Here is a 16,780-nt window from a genome sequence, read left to right on the forward strand (position 1 = left end):
AATCTTGTATGATGTGTACGTCTAATTCCCCAGGCAAAGTGCCCTGGGAGGCACTTATTCTTTGAGCAGCCACTGAATATTTGTTCTTCTCAGTCAGTCATTCAAATGTAAGGATTTTGTTACGTTCTTTGTACTTTTTTGTAATTTTTCAATACCTGTACTTACAAACAATAATATTTAACTACCTGATGTCCCATATTCCTTTATCACATTCTCACCAGCTCTCTTTATGGACTCTACGAACAATGTAGTACGTTTTAATTGATTTATTGTAATTAGTCTGGCACCCAGCTCAGCGAATCAACTGAACTCATTAAGTATAAATAAACCCTAAACAAGTTAATCATTCCAAAGCTTAAAGTTTCGATATGCATTTTCTTAAATTACAATTGTAGGCAGAACATTTTACACACATAGTGGCAAAAGACTGTTTTCTTTTTCTGAGTCATCAGTCATCTGACTGCTTAATGTGGCCCACCACTCATTACCCCACCGTGCTAACCTCTTCATCTCAGAATACCACTTGCCCCCTACGTTTTCAATTATTTGTGGGATGTATTCCAGTTTCTGTCTCCCTCTACAGTTTTTATCCTCTATAGCTCCATCTAGTATATTTGAGGTTTTAACACAAGTTCTACCATTCTGCCCTTCTTCTAGCCAGTATTTCGTATATGTTCCTTTCTTCATCTATTGTATGGAGAACCTCCTCGATCCTTCCCTTACCACTCCACCCAATTTTCAACAGTTACCGTAGCACCACATCTCAAACGTTTCGATTCCGTTGTGTTCTGGTTCTCCTAGTGTCCATGACTCAGTACCATGTGCTCCAAATGTACGTCCTCAGAAATTTCTTCGTCAAATTAAGGCCTATTTTTGATACTAGTAGACTGCTCTTGGCCAGAGATGCCCTGTTTGCAGTTGCTAGTATGATTTTATGTCCTCGTTGCTACGTCCATTATGTCGTATTTTGCTTCCCGGGTAGTGGAATTCGTAACAGTGTCTACTTTGTGATCATCAAACGTTGATGTTAACCACCTACAGTATTAGTTAACAGCTTCATTTGCATTTGGCCCTTTGTTTTTATATCACTACCGGTTTTATCACACTAAGAGCCACATCTTCAGGTGATCATGTTGTATAAGTGAAACATTAGAGCTAAAAAGCTCGGAACTTTTTAGCTCCAATGTTTTAGTTGTACAGTATGTTCACCTGAAGATGCGGCTCTTAGTACCATAAAACTGATAGTTATCTAAAAATTAAGGACTAAATACAACTAAAGAAGTTAATTAATATCCAAGATAACTACTTATAGCTGTGGTTGTCCTATCTACAAAGTTGTCTGTTGATGTTAAGTTTCTCACTACTCTCATTACTTTTGTGTTTTACCAGTTTACGCCCAGTCTATTGGCTACACTCAGTCATTGTTCATTGTGTTCAACAAATCCAGTAATTTGTCTTCAATTTCGCAGAAGATAACCATGTCATTACCGGATCTTATTACTGATATCTTTATACTCTGAATTTTAATCCCACTGTTGAAGTTTTATTTTATTTCCATCGTTGTTTTTTCGATATATGGATTGAACAGCAGGAGCAAAGGACTGCATCCCTGTTTTATCACCATTTTAAATGGAGCATTACATTTTGGTCTTCCAGTCTTATTCTTTCCTGTTGGTTTTTGTACATATGGAGACCGTACAGTCTGGAAAAATATATGCTTTGATGATTAGCATATTCTAAAAAAATGATTGTAAATAACAAATTACAGATGATTGGAAACAAATATTAGAAAACTCCCTATGACAATTTATTGTTTTGTAACATGTGTGTTTTACATTTACTTGAGATATAGGCCAGCTTCAGCCTTTTGTGACGATTGAAGGTACCTTGTAATGAATTCATTAGTTACTTCTCTTTTTTCCTATTGGTACCAGTTAATGTTAGTCATCCATAATGTAGGCACTGGACAAATGAAGTAGTAAACTAGTCTGACAGTCACCACGTTGAATGATTTAACAAGATCACACACATGAAACTAGACATATATTGATTAAACTAACTTTAAAATTATTTCAATAATTTTTAATTATCATTTGAAAGTGGTTTGTAATTCCATACGCATCCAGCATTACATTCCTCCTGAAAGGACATAAATGTTACATATTTTAGATATTCTGAAAACCTACCAGATAGAACAAAGTTTTTGGAACTTCTAAAAGAATTTACTTGTTTTGCTCATGCACCTTGTAGACATTTAACTGTAATTATGATGAACCTGTGAACCATTATTTTTGTATTATGAGTAATATTTAATATTGTAAACAGTAGGAATAATACTGAACTTCATGTTAGTACATAATACACTCTACAGCTGTATTTAGAACTGTTATTAAAATATGATTGTAATATTGAGAAACCAGTACATCTGACTCTATTAATTTGTTTAGATTTTTATTAATCTGTGTTTCTTGTTAAATTGTTTGTCATAATGATTCAGTTTTTTGTTGTTTCATAACATAATTATCTTTACTTTAATTATTGACAAAGTTGTATCACCTCCTGCATTTAGAAAGGCTTCTTATATTTTGCTACTATTTCCTTACCAAATCATCAAATATGGATTATAGTTCTTAGAGATCTAACACATTTATTACAAGGACACTTGTAAAACATAAAACTCAACATAAATGTCAAGATATAAAGTTTCACATAAAGTTTCATATAAAGTTTCAATAAGTGCTTTACAGACACAAAGCGATTTAAAACAATATCATAAAATATATATTTTCTTGAAATCCAACATAAGTCCAAGAAATCATATATTCAAAGATAAAGATTTGATTCTCACACAACAGTACACGAACAAAAAAGAAACACAAATTCAATTCCTTGCACTCTTACATCCTCCCACTATTTGATACATAATATGAATCACTGAAGGCTTTTTGTGTGGCATCAACAAAAGAAGTTGGATATACATGAAATTTTACCAATCTAAAAAGCAGAAAGACTCAAAATCTGAAATAAACAAGTTTAGAAATCCAGTCATACCATGGCTGCCATCTTCAAACAAAGCGATCCCATAAGTGTTTTGTTTTTATTGGTTCAGATCTGAAATCCTAAAAATGCCTCTCACAACAACGTAGCCTTCGCTGTGTGGCAGGTTGTACTATGTAGTTCAAATCACACAGAAAGATCATCTCTTATGATTGTGGGAAAAACAGTGTCTTACTAACTACAGAAAAATTTCCACTAGCTAGAAATAAATATCCAATATACTGACCATCATAAGAACCACCACACATTTTAATGCCTATAACTGACCCAGTTATGAAATATTGTTTGAAAACTTCACTGCATCACTTTCATTGAATTTGTAACATATATCACATAAAAACACATGGTGATGTCAATTAACTACTTCATGATTATTTAACACAAATAGATTATGATACCCTACAGTTCTCAGCTGTTAGTATAAATAAGAGGAAATCCCACTAACTAAAAAAAAAGATTTTATACTTGTTGGAACACCCTTTATATTTCACAGTGTTTACTTTAGCTAATTTCACTGTAAATTAGTATCAAAGTTATAGAAATCTACACAATTTTTGACACATATAATTACTGTTGCTTAATAAACCCTTGATTCTGAGGTATGAAGAAACGAAGCTGCCTGTTAATTTTCAGTTTCATTCCTTTACCCACAATATTTTTGCTTTTCCTATATCACAAGTTTATCCTTACACTACTTTGCATGGTACAGTCTGGTCTATTTGTCTCTTTGCTTTCCTGCTGTTGATGCAAGCTGGTTTGGAGTTTCTAGAGTGGTGAAGGTTATGGATTGATCTTTCCAGTTATTTGCCATTGTGTCTAGTAGGTGGCATATAGGTTATTTCAGTTGTACAATGCAAATATTTGAACAGTTATCATGCAATCACTCCAAGTATAGTGCTTGCAATAGTACCTTTCTACATGGTGAAACTAAGGTTCATATTTTGTCCACTTTTCGTGAAATAGAAGCTGTTTGTAGGATTGAATAACATCTTTTCAATACACAGTGTCGTGGATTCAAACTCGTCCATCTGTTCAGCATTATAAATCGTTCATTGTCTTGCTAAAAGTTGTGTATTGCGAATATGTGGTTATAATTTTGTTTCTCTGTTCAAGAAAAACTTATATTGTGTCAGCTACGATGTGGGCTTTGTGAGTCATCTGCACTGCTTAGAGACTAAGCACACACACACACACACACACACACACACACACACACTCACACACACACACACACACACACACACTCACACACACACTAATTAATGACTTGTATATATATATTCTCTGATTTGTTTTGTTCAGTCCACGTCATTTAGTTTATCTTACATGATATAGCTATGTGTTGGTATGGCACCATCATCTTCACACTTGTTGCTGCAGGTCTCAGCACAACTATGCTCAGATATGACATTAAACATATGCTATCATTGCCAGCCATAGATAATAAACATTTTGTTCTTTCTGTGACTTAAGGTTATGGATGACGAAAGACTGATGAGTTCTGAGCGCAATACAAGGTGTTCTGGTGTATTAGTGAGATGTTCTGCGAAGTAAATAATAGTGAGCAGCTCCCTGTTTGCAGTATTATATACAGATTTTGTTCTTAAACTATATTCTAATCTATGTGACTTAATGACGTATCTGAATAAATATTCTTTTCAATTCTAAATTCATCAATCACATATTCAATGGATCATCCTCTTTGTATGACTTTTGGCTGCAAGCTGAATGCATGCACATTACACAAATTGTGATCAGGTTCTTGATGAATGGTAACCTATGGTTTGATATTAAAGCACTGGCCTGTCTAAAACTCATTTCTGTTGAGCATACATTAAGTAAGTGTGTGTGTTTGTGACTATTTCGTTACAGAACTGTAGGAATATCACATGTCTGATTTGTTTTCTGCTTCATAAATATGCAAATAATACAGACTAGCTTAATGGTTCAAAGCTTTACCTAACTATCTTAACAACAACAAAAGACGAAATAATTTTAATAAGTCTATTTTATATATGTTCGTAGTTTCTGACATACCTAAGTCTAATAGGATAAAATAGCAATGCTATCAACTTTTTTTTGCAGCTAACACTCAATATTTAACCAAGTATAATTTAGCAATTTTAACAATCTCAAAAGCCAATCACTTTAATTCTATGTAATAAATGTGAAGTATTCTTGTTTATAAAATGATAAATAACTATAAAATCTAAGATTTTTACAATTAATATTCTATTTTTTTGTAAACTTTGGAGATATTTAGTTCATACAGTAGTTACTTAATGCTATGTCTGTGTAAGGTTTTCCAAAGATGGAAAATGCTTGATGAATCTCTGAGGAAAATCTCTTCATCTGTCGGAAGTGAAACTGAAAGTTGGCATGCTTGTAGTACCTGATGTTGAAAAAGAAACGTGTTTCTAATTTAGAAGAACAAATAACAATGAGTGAGAGGTGCGATTTTATTTTGAACTGATGAAGCTTTTAGGCAACAAACAAGGATCCACATTATATTTTTATTGCACTAAACGTGCTGCAAATAGTGAAGAAGTGAGGCTGTTTATTGAGTCTCATGATTTGCCCACTTGTTCGAGGTGACAGTAAAAAAACATGGAAACACAAACCAATTGCACCACAGACATTATTCCAACCTCTGTTCACCTTCAACTGAAGACTGTTGTTTGAGTGACCAATGTGAATTTTCGTTGTGTTTCAATTCATTTACTGTCAACTCCATGAAGTTGACATGTTATGTTACACCAGGTATCGTAACTGTATGGTAGTATCAGAAATTAAAGTCAATTATGCATTACATTTGTAATAATCATATGAACAGTATACTGCGATATGTTTTTGAGTAGTTGTAGAGGAGAGAAAATGGATTCCAAAATGATACAGGGTGTTATTTAAAAAAGATGTACTGATGTTTATACCACTGTAATGAACGAAGTTACAGACAAGATAACCATGCTGATTAATGTCCTTCTGTTAGGTAAACAGTATTTGCTTGATAACATGTGTTATTTCGCTGTTGTCTAAAAAGTTGTCTCGGATCATCACAATAAATGGGATATTCTGTATCTGCATCTGATATACTCAGAGACTGCATATCAGATGATATAATCAGAGACTATAACTCTGCCATAACTGGTCCCAAGCCCAGTTGAGAAAGGAGGAGGGGAAGGAGTAACATCTTGTTAAAAAATTTTGGTTCACTTGGCCAGAGTGATAGTACATCATGAGGTCCCCTTGCCAGGATAAGGTGTAGACGACAGAGAAGGTAGAGATGGAGATCATCAGAACAGAGGAACTGACAGATGAAGCAAACCTGTACTTTTGGCCCAGCAGAAAAATGGACAGAGAAGGACTTTCTTTTTGCAGTCCTCAATGGTTGTAGAGTCAGATGAGGTCATGGGACATGGAATGGCTGTGAAGGGGCGACCCAGTGGCATTCCAAGTCTGTGGCAGTCTGTTGCAGCTGCAGTACTAGAACCTGTAGGTATCATTTCATCTGAGCTGCAGAGTAGAGCCTAGACGTCATAGTGTATGGATCACTTCCTTGCAAGCTGAGATCCACCTTAAACAAAATCCTGCTTGTGGTACTTTTTCCTGTTGCCACACCTTCAACTCAAGTCCAACAGCGATGGGTTAAGGACAGTGGAGGCAGGAAGCCTGTAGTTCAGACCTGCACATTGGCAGAAGGTTTGTCATGGTCGTCTTCCTGAGACTCCATGACTACTCAGGACTTCGTTTCTGTACCGCTGCCCACCATGAATGGGGAAGGCCATAGAAAATGTGGGCTAAATATTGGCTGGCAGGGAGGCAGCACCCAGCAGGTCACCCCTCATGCAGTTGAAAAATGAAGATTACCATCTTCAATGATAGGAACCTAGAATGTTCGAACCTTACTTAATTCGAAAGACAATAAGAGGCCCAAGAGAAGAAATGCGCTTATCACGTGGGAGCTTAGTTGAATGAACATTGATATTGCTTCCTTAAGTGAAACCAGACTGTGCAGCGAAGGTAAAATTACAGAGTTTATTTCACGTTACACCATCTCCTGGGAGAGAAAGAATGAGAGAGAACATGGCGCTCATGATATGGGTTCACTGTGAAGACCACATTGATGAATGATTATCAGCTAACTTGAACTGCTGTCAGTGAAAGAATTCTGTCCCTCCGAATCACGCTGTCTGGGGGCAGATTTATGACTCTCACTTCTGCATATCCTCTCACCTTAGATGCTAATGTAAACGTTAAAGATCAGTTCTACAACTTGCTGAGCAGAACCATCACGAAACTACCACCTCGAGACAAGCTCTTATTACTTGGCGATTTCAGTGCCAGAGTTGATAAAGATCATCAGCTGTGGAGAAGTGTCATGAGAAAACAATAATTTGGCAACATCGCTAATGCTCTACTGCTCCTTGTTTCTGCGTTGAACATGAACTCCGTATGACCAACACCCCGTTCCACTTGCCTTATCGCTACAAGACCTTTTGGATGCATTCTCACTCAAAGCACTTGCACATGTTTCTCTATATCATCACCAGGCATTGTGATAAAAATGGATATGCTTGTCACCAGGACCGCAAGCAGTGCCGATGACTGCTGGACGGATCATAAGCTCCTTTTGCTGTTGATTTAGGACACCAATCTGTCACAAACCAAAAAGATTTGTCCACAAATCGACAGGAAATTCGACACTTCTAAACTTGAAAAATTAAACAAACTGGCTAGCCATCCAGTCAGTACTAAAGGTGCATATCAGAAATGGGTCACACTTCGGAAGGTCATTACTGAGTCATTTGGTTTTCTGAAGAAAAAACGACAATCCTGGTCAGATGAAAATAATGAAGACATTATGTGCCTGATTAATTCCAAACGAGAATCCCACATGTCCTTTCTTCAAAATATGTCTTCCCGTGTGAAGGAATCACTTTTCATTTAACTTAAGGGGGAATGTCAGGCACAAATTAGGGAAACTGAGAACAGCTGTTGGCAACAAGAAGTTGAAGAACTGAAAAGATTATCTGATGCCTGTGACCTGCAGAATTTCTATGCAGGCATAAAAGAGATATGTGCCCAATTGGGTCCTCATCAGCAACACTGAAGATGTCCTGAGCACTATGCGGGTCTGGTTCAAGCTCTACATGATTTCATCTCTGGGCAGGTTCTTCATGGTAATGCTGCATTAAGTTTCTTCCCAGTCATTCAGGGTTTGAAACAAGGCTGTGTGCCGGCTCCAAATCTCTTTGCTCTGTAAATGGTTGCCATGCTGTATTAATCATCTGCAAACGACCAAGGCATGGAGATTAATTTTCGTTTTCATGGAGCTCTCTCCAATTTGGCAAGACTTCTTTCAAGAAGACTTACCCAGGTTGGCTGGGTGACAGACCTATAGAAATCCAATGACACTGCATGTCCTGCTCTAACACTGGCAGAGTTCCAGCTGTCAGTGAACTGTTTTAAAACTGCCTGAGATCACTTTGGTCTTACCATCAACGCGGGAAAAACGAAAGTACTCGCACAACCTGCCCAAGGTTTAACTCTCCCTGAGTTCAATATCTCTCTCCTAGACAGAGGAATGGATCAGGTTGAGCACATTTCGTATCTCAGAAGCATCTTGTCTTAACGGCGTACCTGCAAACACGATATTGATAAAAGAATTTGGGCTGCCCATGCAGCATTTGGACGGTTAACACACAGAGTCTTCATGAATAAATATGCACACCAGATTCATCGTATACAGAGCTGTTGTCATTTCTACGCTCCTGTGTCACTGTGAAATTGGACCCTCTATCGCCCTGATATCAAGAAACTTGAACGCTGCCACCACGAAAAAGTCAGATACGTCTTGGATATTAAGTGGGAGGACCATGTGACTCACCCTGCGGTTCTCGAGGAAGCTCATTTAAGAGGCACTGAGGCAACCATTATCGGTCAACTGAGATGGTTAGGCCTTGTTCATCGCACGATTGATACAAGGCTTCCCCGCCAAATCCTTAATGGTGAACCGTGCTCTGGAATTAGACCTCATGGAGCCCGTCTCAAGTGCTTCAAACACCAAATAAAACACATCATGAAGGCAACTGGCATAAACAAACAAACATGGAAAGAATGTGCTGTGGACAGCTTACTGTGGAGGAACACTACATCCACTGCTTTCTTCTGAAGGCGAACGCAGCAGTCACGAAAAGGCCAAATGACAAGCAAGGAAGCTCCGTCAGTTACAAACCCGCAGACCTCCAACCATTCGGTGCGATGTACGTGGGCCCGTGTTTTTATGCCAGAATTGGTCTGTTCACTCACCGGAAACACATTCATAAGTTGAACTGAAATGCTGAAAGTACTCGGAATCGTTTTGCAGCCGACGACTCAGAGACTGTGGAATGAGGATTTCGATTTACTAAAGAATTTACAAAACGTCATGGATATCAAAACAATAACTTACTAGTTGAAGAAACCAAAAGCCAAATCAATGAGCATGAAGGGGAAAGAAGGTATAGCGGCATTAGAAAAGGAGGGAAAAAAATAAAATGTTCAGTAAAAGTTTTGCACCATCCTCATATCGTCAAACATATGCGAGCTTACTGTCAATGGGAGCAGGGAATAAAAAGAGTAAGCCTCTTGAACTATAAAAGATAACTTCACTGTAAAACAGAAACAAAATAATAACTGCTGACTGCGCCATCCAGGCACGACTCCCCAGTACAGTCACCACGACCATTGTGTCTAATTACATACTCGTATGGTCCAGAAAATAATGTTCCTGCGACACCACATATGATGATCAGCCGGTAGTGGCTTTAAAGCTGGTACAGGAAATAAATCGTAACAAAATTCAAGTAAGTTACTGGCTGCATATTACACGCACATAAATCGTAGAAGCGATGAGAGCTCGGTGATATGCTTTCCGAGTTACTGTATTTATTATATGATGTAGTAAATGAAAAAAATACAGAAATAGATAATTCCTGGAAAAAGTTACTACCTTATTCTGAAGAAAGACATAAAATACAAACATTAAAACTACGGCACTACCAGTTTCAGAGTACATATTTGCAAATTCAATAATAGCAAGCGAACTACAGTTTGTTTTCAGAAAACCTGAAGATATCAATGAAGCAAATGCGGCATTAGGCTTTTTGGTAGTGCTGAAGACAATCGCTAAGCAATCTCAGATACTTACCAACCTACCAGGGCCTGTTCGAGAATATTTTTCTACACAAGCTATTTAGCATTTAGCGCTCCCTCTTTTTTCCTTTTCTCTCGTATACTTCCTCCCGTGTCAGTATTTGCTACTTAACAAAAGCATTTTTATTTGCTATCTGCTGTGAATATCATAGAGTAAATATCTCTGGAGTGAGCTTTCACATGCGCAGAACAGATTTTGTGTTGTCAACATACATTGCCGGCCTGGTCACGTGTTCTCGGGACGTCGTGTGTTTGTCCGTATAGCGCCCTGTATATTTAGAATGTCACTACATCCCTAGTTCAGACGGATTCTTTTCGTACGTGTCGTGGATTATTTATATATGTTGCGCAGACATTTTTACAGTACCCATTTGATACCGGGAATAAAGCAGCTACGTAAATTTTAAGGGCAAGTCATATTGCATTCTGCTTCTTTGCGATAGGTGTCACAGTTCAGATGCACTCGATTTTTGGTAGTTTTCGGAATGATACGGCACTTTATAGTATTACAGAGCCTGACGTACATTTTTGCAGTGAGTCTTACAAAACGACTTGACAGTACGCTAGTACTTTTGCAAGTGTCCGAAAAACACCGAATTTTCCTCACATTGGCGATTGTACCCTGCTAATTCGTCATTTTTTTCTGCTATTTCTGCGTATTTATTTTCTCGTTTTTGTGACCTAAAGCACAATTTTTCTTACTGGTGTCACTTTGAAGTGTTTATTTAACGCATTTTACATACTTACTCCCAGTTTATTAAATAAATAGTAGACTGAGTAATAAGGCGGGGGGGGGGGTGGGGGGGGGGGGGAAGGCGATCGGAGAATAAATGTACTGTAAAGCAAATATAGTTGGTCATGTAACAGGCAACCCGTATAACACCATTAAGGGAAGTGGAAAGTGACACAAATGAAAGAGTTTGGGGACATGATTACTAATATTTTACGCTTCTTCATCAAATGGTGAAGAAAATAAATTGAAGGCAAAATACACCAAAGAAACTGAATGTGTACTTTGATTAGCTACACTATTGTGTTTTTTATTTGATTTGTGCAGAAAATGTATTTAAGTTGAATGCAGAAATTGGTAGTAGGTGCTGTGGAAAATTAAAAGTAGTTGGTATAGCATCTACCTTCAGCCACACACGTCCAAATTTTTCTCTTTCTAAACATTCCTCTTCAAAGTGTTTTGAACATACTTTGGAATATTTTGTGGGGACAAAATTACTCCTCTTTATTTTCTGGAGCCACATCTTTACTAGTGGTTCATCCTTCGGGAAACTAAAATATAAATCACACATAATCATTCTTCATGTCCTAGACACAAATAACATGGTCTCCTACTGTAACTTTATAGTAAACAAAAAGGTTTGGACACACATATTATACTAAGACAGTTACAGACTCCCACTCTACTCAATTTATCTGTCTCCCGTCTTTCAAATCTATATCCATACCAATTAACCCGCTACTGACTGTCAGTAGCGAACCAGTGGGTGTGTTGGACCTTCCATTGAGCTACGGGCCCCCTTGAAGATGTCTCCCGCAGTCGGAGACGAAACGTTGGGAATCGACACAGAATTCATCAACCGTCCACGGCATAACAGCCCGGATAATTATAATGGACAATGAAACTATGTGCCGGATAGGATTTCACGGCTATCGTGAGCGGTCGCCCTACAATTTGGCTATCCGTCCACAACTCACGACCAGACCCAAACTTACATATGACGTTAACCAAGCGTCTACCATCTGCACTCGTACAACCGTTATGTACACTACTGGCCATTAAAATTGCTACACCGCGAAGGTGACGTGCTAAACACGCGAAATTTAACCGACAGGATGAAGATGCTGTGATATACAAATGATTAGCTTATCAGAGTATTCACACAAGGTTGGTGCCGGTGGCGACACCTACAACAAGCTGACATGAGGAAAGTTTCCAACCAATTTCTCATACGCAAACAGCAGTTGACCGACGTTGCCTGGTGAAACATTGTTGTGATGCCTCGTGTAAGGAGGAGAAATGCGTACCATCACGTTTCCGACTTTGATAACATCTACATCTACATCTACATTTATACTCCGCAAGCCACCCAATGGTGTGTGGCGGAGGGCACTTTACGTGCCACTGTCATTACCTCCCTTTCCTGTTCCAGTCGCGTATGGTTCGCGGGAAGAACGACTGTCTGAAAGCCTAATTTTACATTCGTGATCTCCTCGGGAGGTATAAGTAAGGGGAAGCAATGTATTCGATACCTCATCCAGAAACGCACCCTCTCGAAACCTGGCGAGCAAGCTACACCGCGATGCAGAGCGCCTCTCTTGCAGAGTCTGCCACTTGAGTTTGTTAAACATCTCCGTAACGCTATCACGGTTACCAAATAACCCTGTGACGAAACGCACCGCTCTTCTTTGGATCTTCTCTATCTCCTCCGTCAACCCGATCTGGTACGGATCCCACACTGATGAGCAATACTCAAGTACAGGTCGAACCAGTGTTTTGTAAGCCACCTCCTTTGCTGATGGACTACATTTTCTAAGGACTCTCCCAATGAATCTCAACCTGATACCCGACTTACCAACAATTAATTTTATATGATCATTCCACTTCAAATCGTTCCGCACGCATACTCCCAGATATTTTACAGAAGTAACTGCTACCAGTGTTTGTTCCGCTATCATATAATCATACAATAAAGGATCCTTCTTTCTATGTATTCGCAATACATTACATTTGTCTATGTTAAGGGTCAGTTGCCACTCCCTGCACCAAGTGCCAATCCGCTGCAGATCTTCCTGCATTTCGCTACAATTTTCTAATGCTGCAACTTCTCTGTATACTACAGCATCATCCGCGAAAAGCCGCATGGGACTTCCGACCCTATCTACTAGGTCATTTATATATATTGTGAAAAGCAATGGTCCCATAACACTCCCCTATGGCACGCCAGAGGTTACTTTAACGTCTGTAGACGTCTCTCCATTGATAACAACATGCTGTGTTCTGTTTGCTAGAAACTCTTCAATCCAGCCACACAGCTGGTCTGATATTCCGTAGGCTCTTACTTTGTTTATCAGGCGACAGTGCGGAACTGTATCGAACGCCTTCCGGAAGTCAAGAAAAATAGCATCTACCTGGGAGCCTGTATCTAATATTTTCTGGGTCTCATGAACAAATAAAGCGAGTTGGGTCTCACACGATCGCTGTTTCCGGAATCCATGTTGATTCCTACACAGTGGATTCTGGGTTTCCAAAAACGACATGATACTCGAGCAAAAAACATGTTCTAAAATTCTACAACAGATCGACGTCAGAGATATAGGTCTATAGTTTTGCGCATCTGCTCGACGACCCTTCTTGAAGACTGGGACTACCTGTGCTCTTTTCCAATCATTTGGAACCTTCCGTTCCTCTAGAGACTTGCGGTACACGGCAGTTAGAAGGGGGGATTGTAACCTATCGCGATTGCGGTTTATCGTATCGCGACATTGCTGCTAGCCTTGGTCGAGATCCAATGACTGTTAGCAGAATATGGAATCGGTGGGTTCAGGAGGTTAATACGGAACGCCGTACCGGATCCCAAAGACCTTGTATCACTAGCAGTCGAGATGACAGCCATCTTATCCGCATGGCTCGATCCCTGAGTCAACAGATGGGAACGTTTTCAAGGCAACAACCATCTGCACGAACAGTTCAACGACGTTTGCAGCAGCATGGAGACCATGGCTGTGGTTACCCTTGACGCTACATCACAGACAGGAGTGCCTGCGATGGTGTACTCAACGACGAACGATGAATCCGGGTTCTGTTTACAGTATCATGATGGTCGTATCCGTGTTTGGCGACATCGCGGTGAACGCACATTGTAAGCGTGTATTCATCATCGCCATACTGGCGTATTACCCAGCGTGATGGTATGGGGTGCCATTGGTTACATGTCTCGGTCACCTCTTGTTCGCATTGACGACACTTTGAGCAGTGGACGTTACATTTCAGGTGTGTTACGGCCCGTGGCTCTACCCTTCATTCGATTCCTGCGAAACCCTACATTTCAGCACAAACGCATGTTGCAGGTCCAGTACGGGCCTTTCTGGATACAGAAAATGTTCGACTGCTGCCCTGGCCAGCACATTCTCCAGATCTGTCACCAATTGAAAACGTCTGGTCAATGGTGGCCGAGCAACTGGCTCGTCATAATAGGTCAGTCACTACTCTTGATGAACTGTGGTATCGTGTTGAAGCTGCATGGGCAGCTGTACCTGTACAAGCCATCCAAGATCTGTTTGACTCAATGTCCAGGCGTATGAAGGCCGTTATTACGGCCAGAGGTGGTTCTTCTGGGTACTGATTTCTCAGGATACGTCTGTTCTAGTATAATATATTTGTCCAATGAATACCCGTTTATCATCTGCATTTGTTCTTGGTGTAGCAATTTTAATGGCCAGTAGTGCATATTCCAGTAGGGGTGACAATGACGTAAAAATCACTTGCCCGGCGTCGGCGGATAGATTCATGCATGTCCAAAGTAACTTTGCATCGAAATTGGGAACATCACAGGCACTGCAATTTGGTATCATATCGAATAAGCGTGTCCGCAAGAATCAAAGCTGTGTGCGGCCGGCCTGTGTGCGGGAGATTGGAGAGGTTTTCGCGGCCTTGTTGCGATGATGACACACGCCCGCTCAACGACTCTTCGTGCTTTTGTTGGGTACCAATGTCTGCGATGCTCTGGTTTACCGCCAAAAGAACGACAGCTCTCTACATGGAACTCATCTCCGTTCTAATGCCGTTTTAAAGGCTACGTAAAGCGCTACCACGGAACTTCATGAAACTATAGCAGCTGTAGCGGAAATATTCCACGATATCCCACAGAAAATTCCCTATTTTTGCTATATAAATTGAAAGAGGAAAACATATTTTGCGTTACTTACTGAACGCCCTTTTATTTTTACGTAACTTGAGGGTATGTAGGGTGTTAAACCTACTGCACAGAGCTGGCCGTTGTGGCCTAGCTGTTCTAGGTGCTTCAGTTCGGAACAGCGCTGCTGCTACGGTCGCTGGTTCGAATCCTGCCTCGGGCATGGATGTGTGTGCCGCCCTTAGGTTAATTAGGTTTAAGTAGTTCTAAGTCTAGGAGACTGATGACCTCAGTTCCTTAGTGCTCAGAGCCATTTGAACCATTTTAGTGCACAGAGCTACCACGCCCGCCAACAACGATGTTTCTAACCCGACTGCGCATCGAGTCTACCTGAGCTTGGATGGAGGTAAGTTATTCCCTCCTGACGTAATTGCGTGCCGGATTTCATCAGTCGCAGTAGCTGGCTCGTGGCTGCATGCTTGTCTCGCTGCAGCTCAACAACAGGTGTTGCAGTGGGCTAGGGATGTGTTGGCCAGGGCAACAGATTGTTTTATCAATTGTAGCCACAGCTAAACCAATGCCTCATGTACTGACGGACACCGACCGTCAAACACTGCGGAGGATAGTTGTAATAAATCGTATGAAATCAGAGGAAAGGGTTACTTGTGAATTCCAGCAGTCTAGATAGTACATTATCTGTGCTTATTAAATTAGAACGGAAGGGCTACAATAGTCTAGCAGCTCCTCATTAGTCACGTATATCTGTAAATGGCGAACTTAAGATCAAAGAAGGCAGAAGAGATAGATAACATTCCACCAGAATTTATAAAATAGTTGGTGGCGGGGGGAGTGGCAGCAAAACGACTATTCACGTTGGTGTGTAGAATGTATGAGTCCAGCGACTTGGCATCTGACTTTCGGAAAAATGCATACACACGGTTCCAAAGACTGCAAAAGCTGACAAGTGCCAGAATTATCGCACAATCAACTTAACTGCTCATACATCGAAGCTGCTTACAAGAATAATATACAGAAGAATAGAAAAGAAAATTGAGAGTGTGTGAATGACGATCAGTTTGGCTTTGGGAAAGGTGAAAGTACCAGAGAGACAATTCTGACGTTGCGGTTGGTAATGGAAGCAAGACTAAAGAAAAATCAAGACAAGTTCATAGGATTTGTCGACCTGGAAAAAGGGTTCGACAGTGTAAAATGATGCAAGATGTTCGCAATTCTGAGAACAATAGGAGCAAGCTATAGGGAGAGAGGGTAATATACAACATCAAGAACAGCCAAGAGGGAACAATAAGAGTGAACGACCAAGAACGAAGTGCTCGGATTAAAATGGATGTAAAATAGGGATGTAATCTTTCACCCCTACTGTACTGTCTGTAAATCGAAGAAGCAGTCATGGAAATAAAAGAAAGGTTCAAGAATGGAATTAAAATTCCAGGTGAGGGGGTATCGATGATATAATTCGCTGATGACGTTGTTATCCTGAGTGAAAGTGAAGAAGAATTTCATGATCTGCTGAATGGAATGAACAGTCTAAAGAGTACAGAATATGGACTGAGATCAAATCGAAGAAAGATGAAAGTAATGAGAAGCAGCAGAAACGAGAACAGCGAAAAATTTGACATCAGTATTGATGATCTCGAAGTAGATGT

This window comes from Schistocerca piceifrons, chromosome 4 (genome assembly GCF_021461385.2).
Source record: "Schistocerca piceifrons isolate TAMUIC-IGC-003096 chromosome 4, iqSchPice1.1, whole genome shotgun sequence".
In the NCBI taxonomy this organism is placed as follows: domain Eukaryota; kingdom Metazoa; phylum Arthropoda; class Insecta; order Orthoptera; family Acrididae; genus Schistocerca; species Schistocerca piceifrons.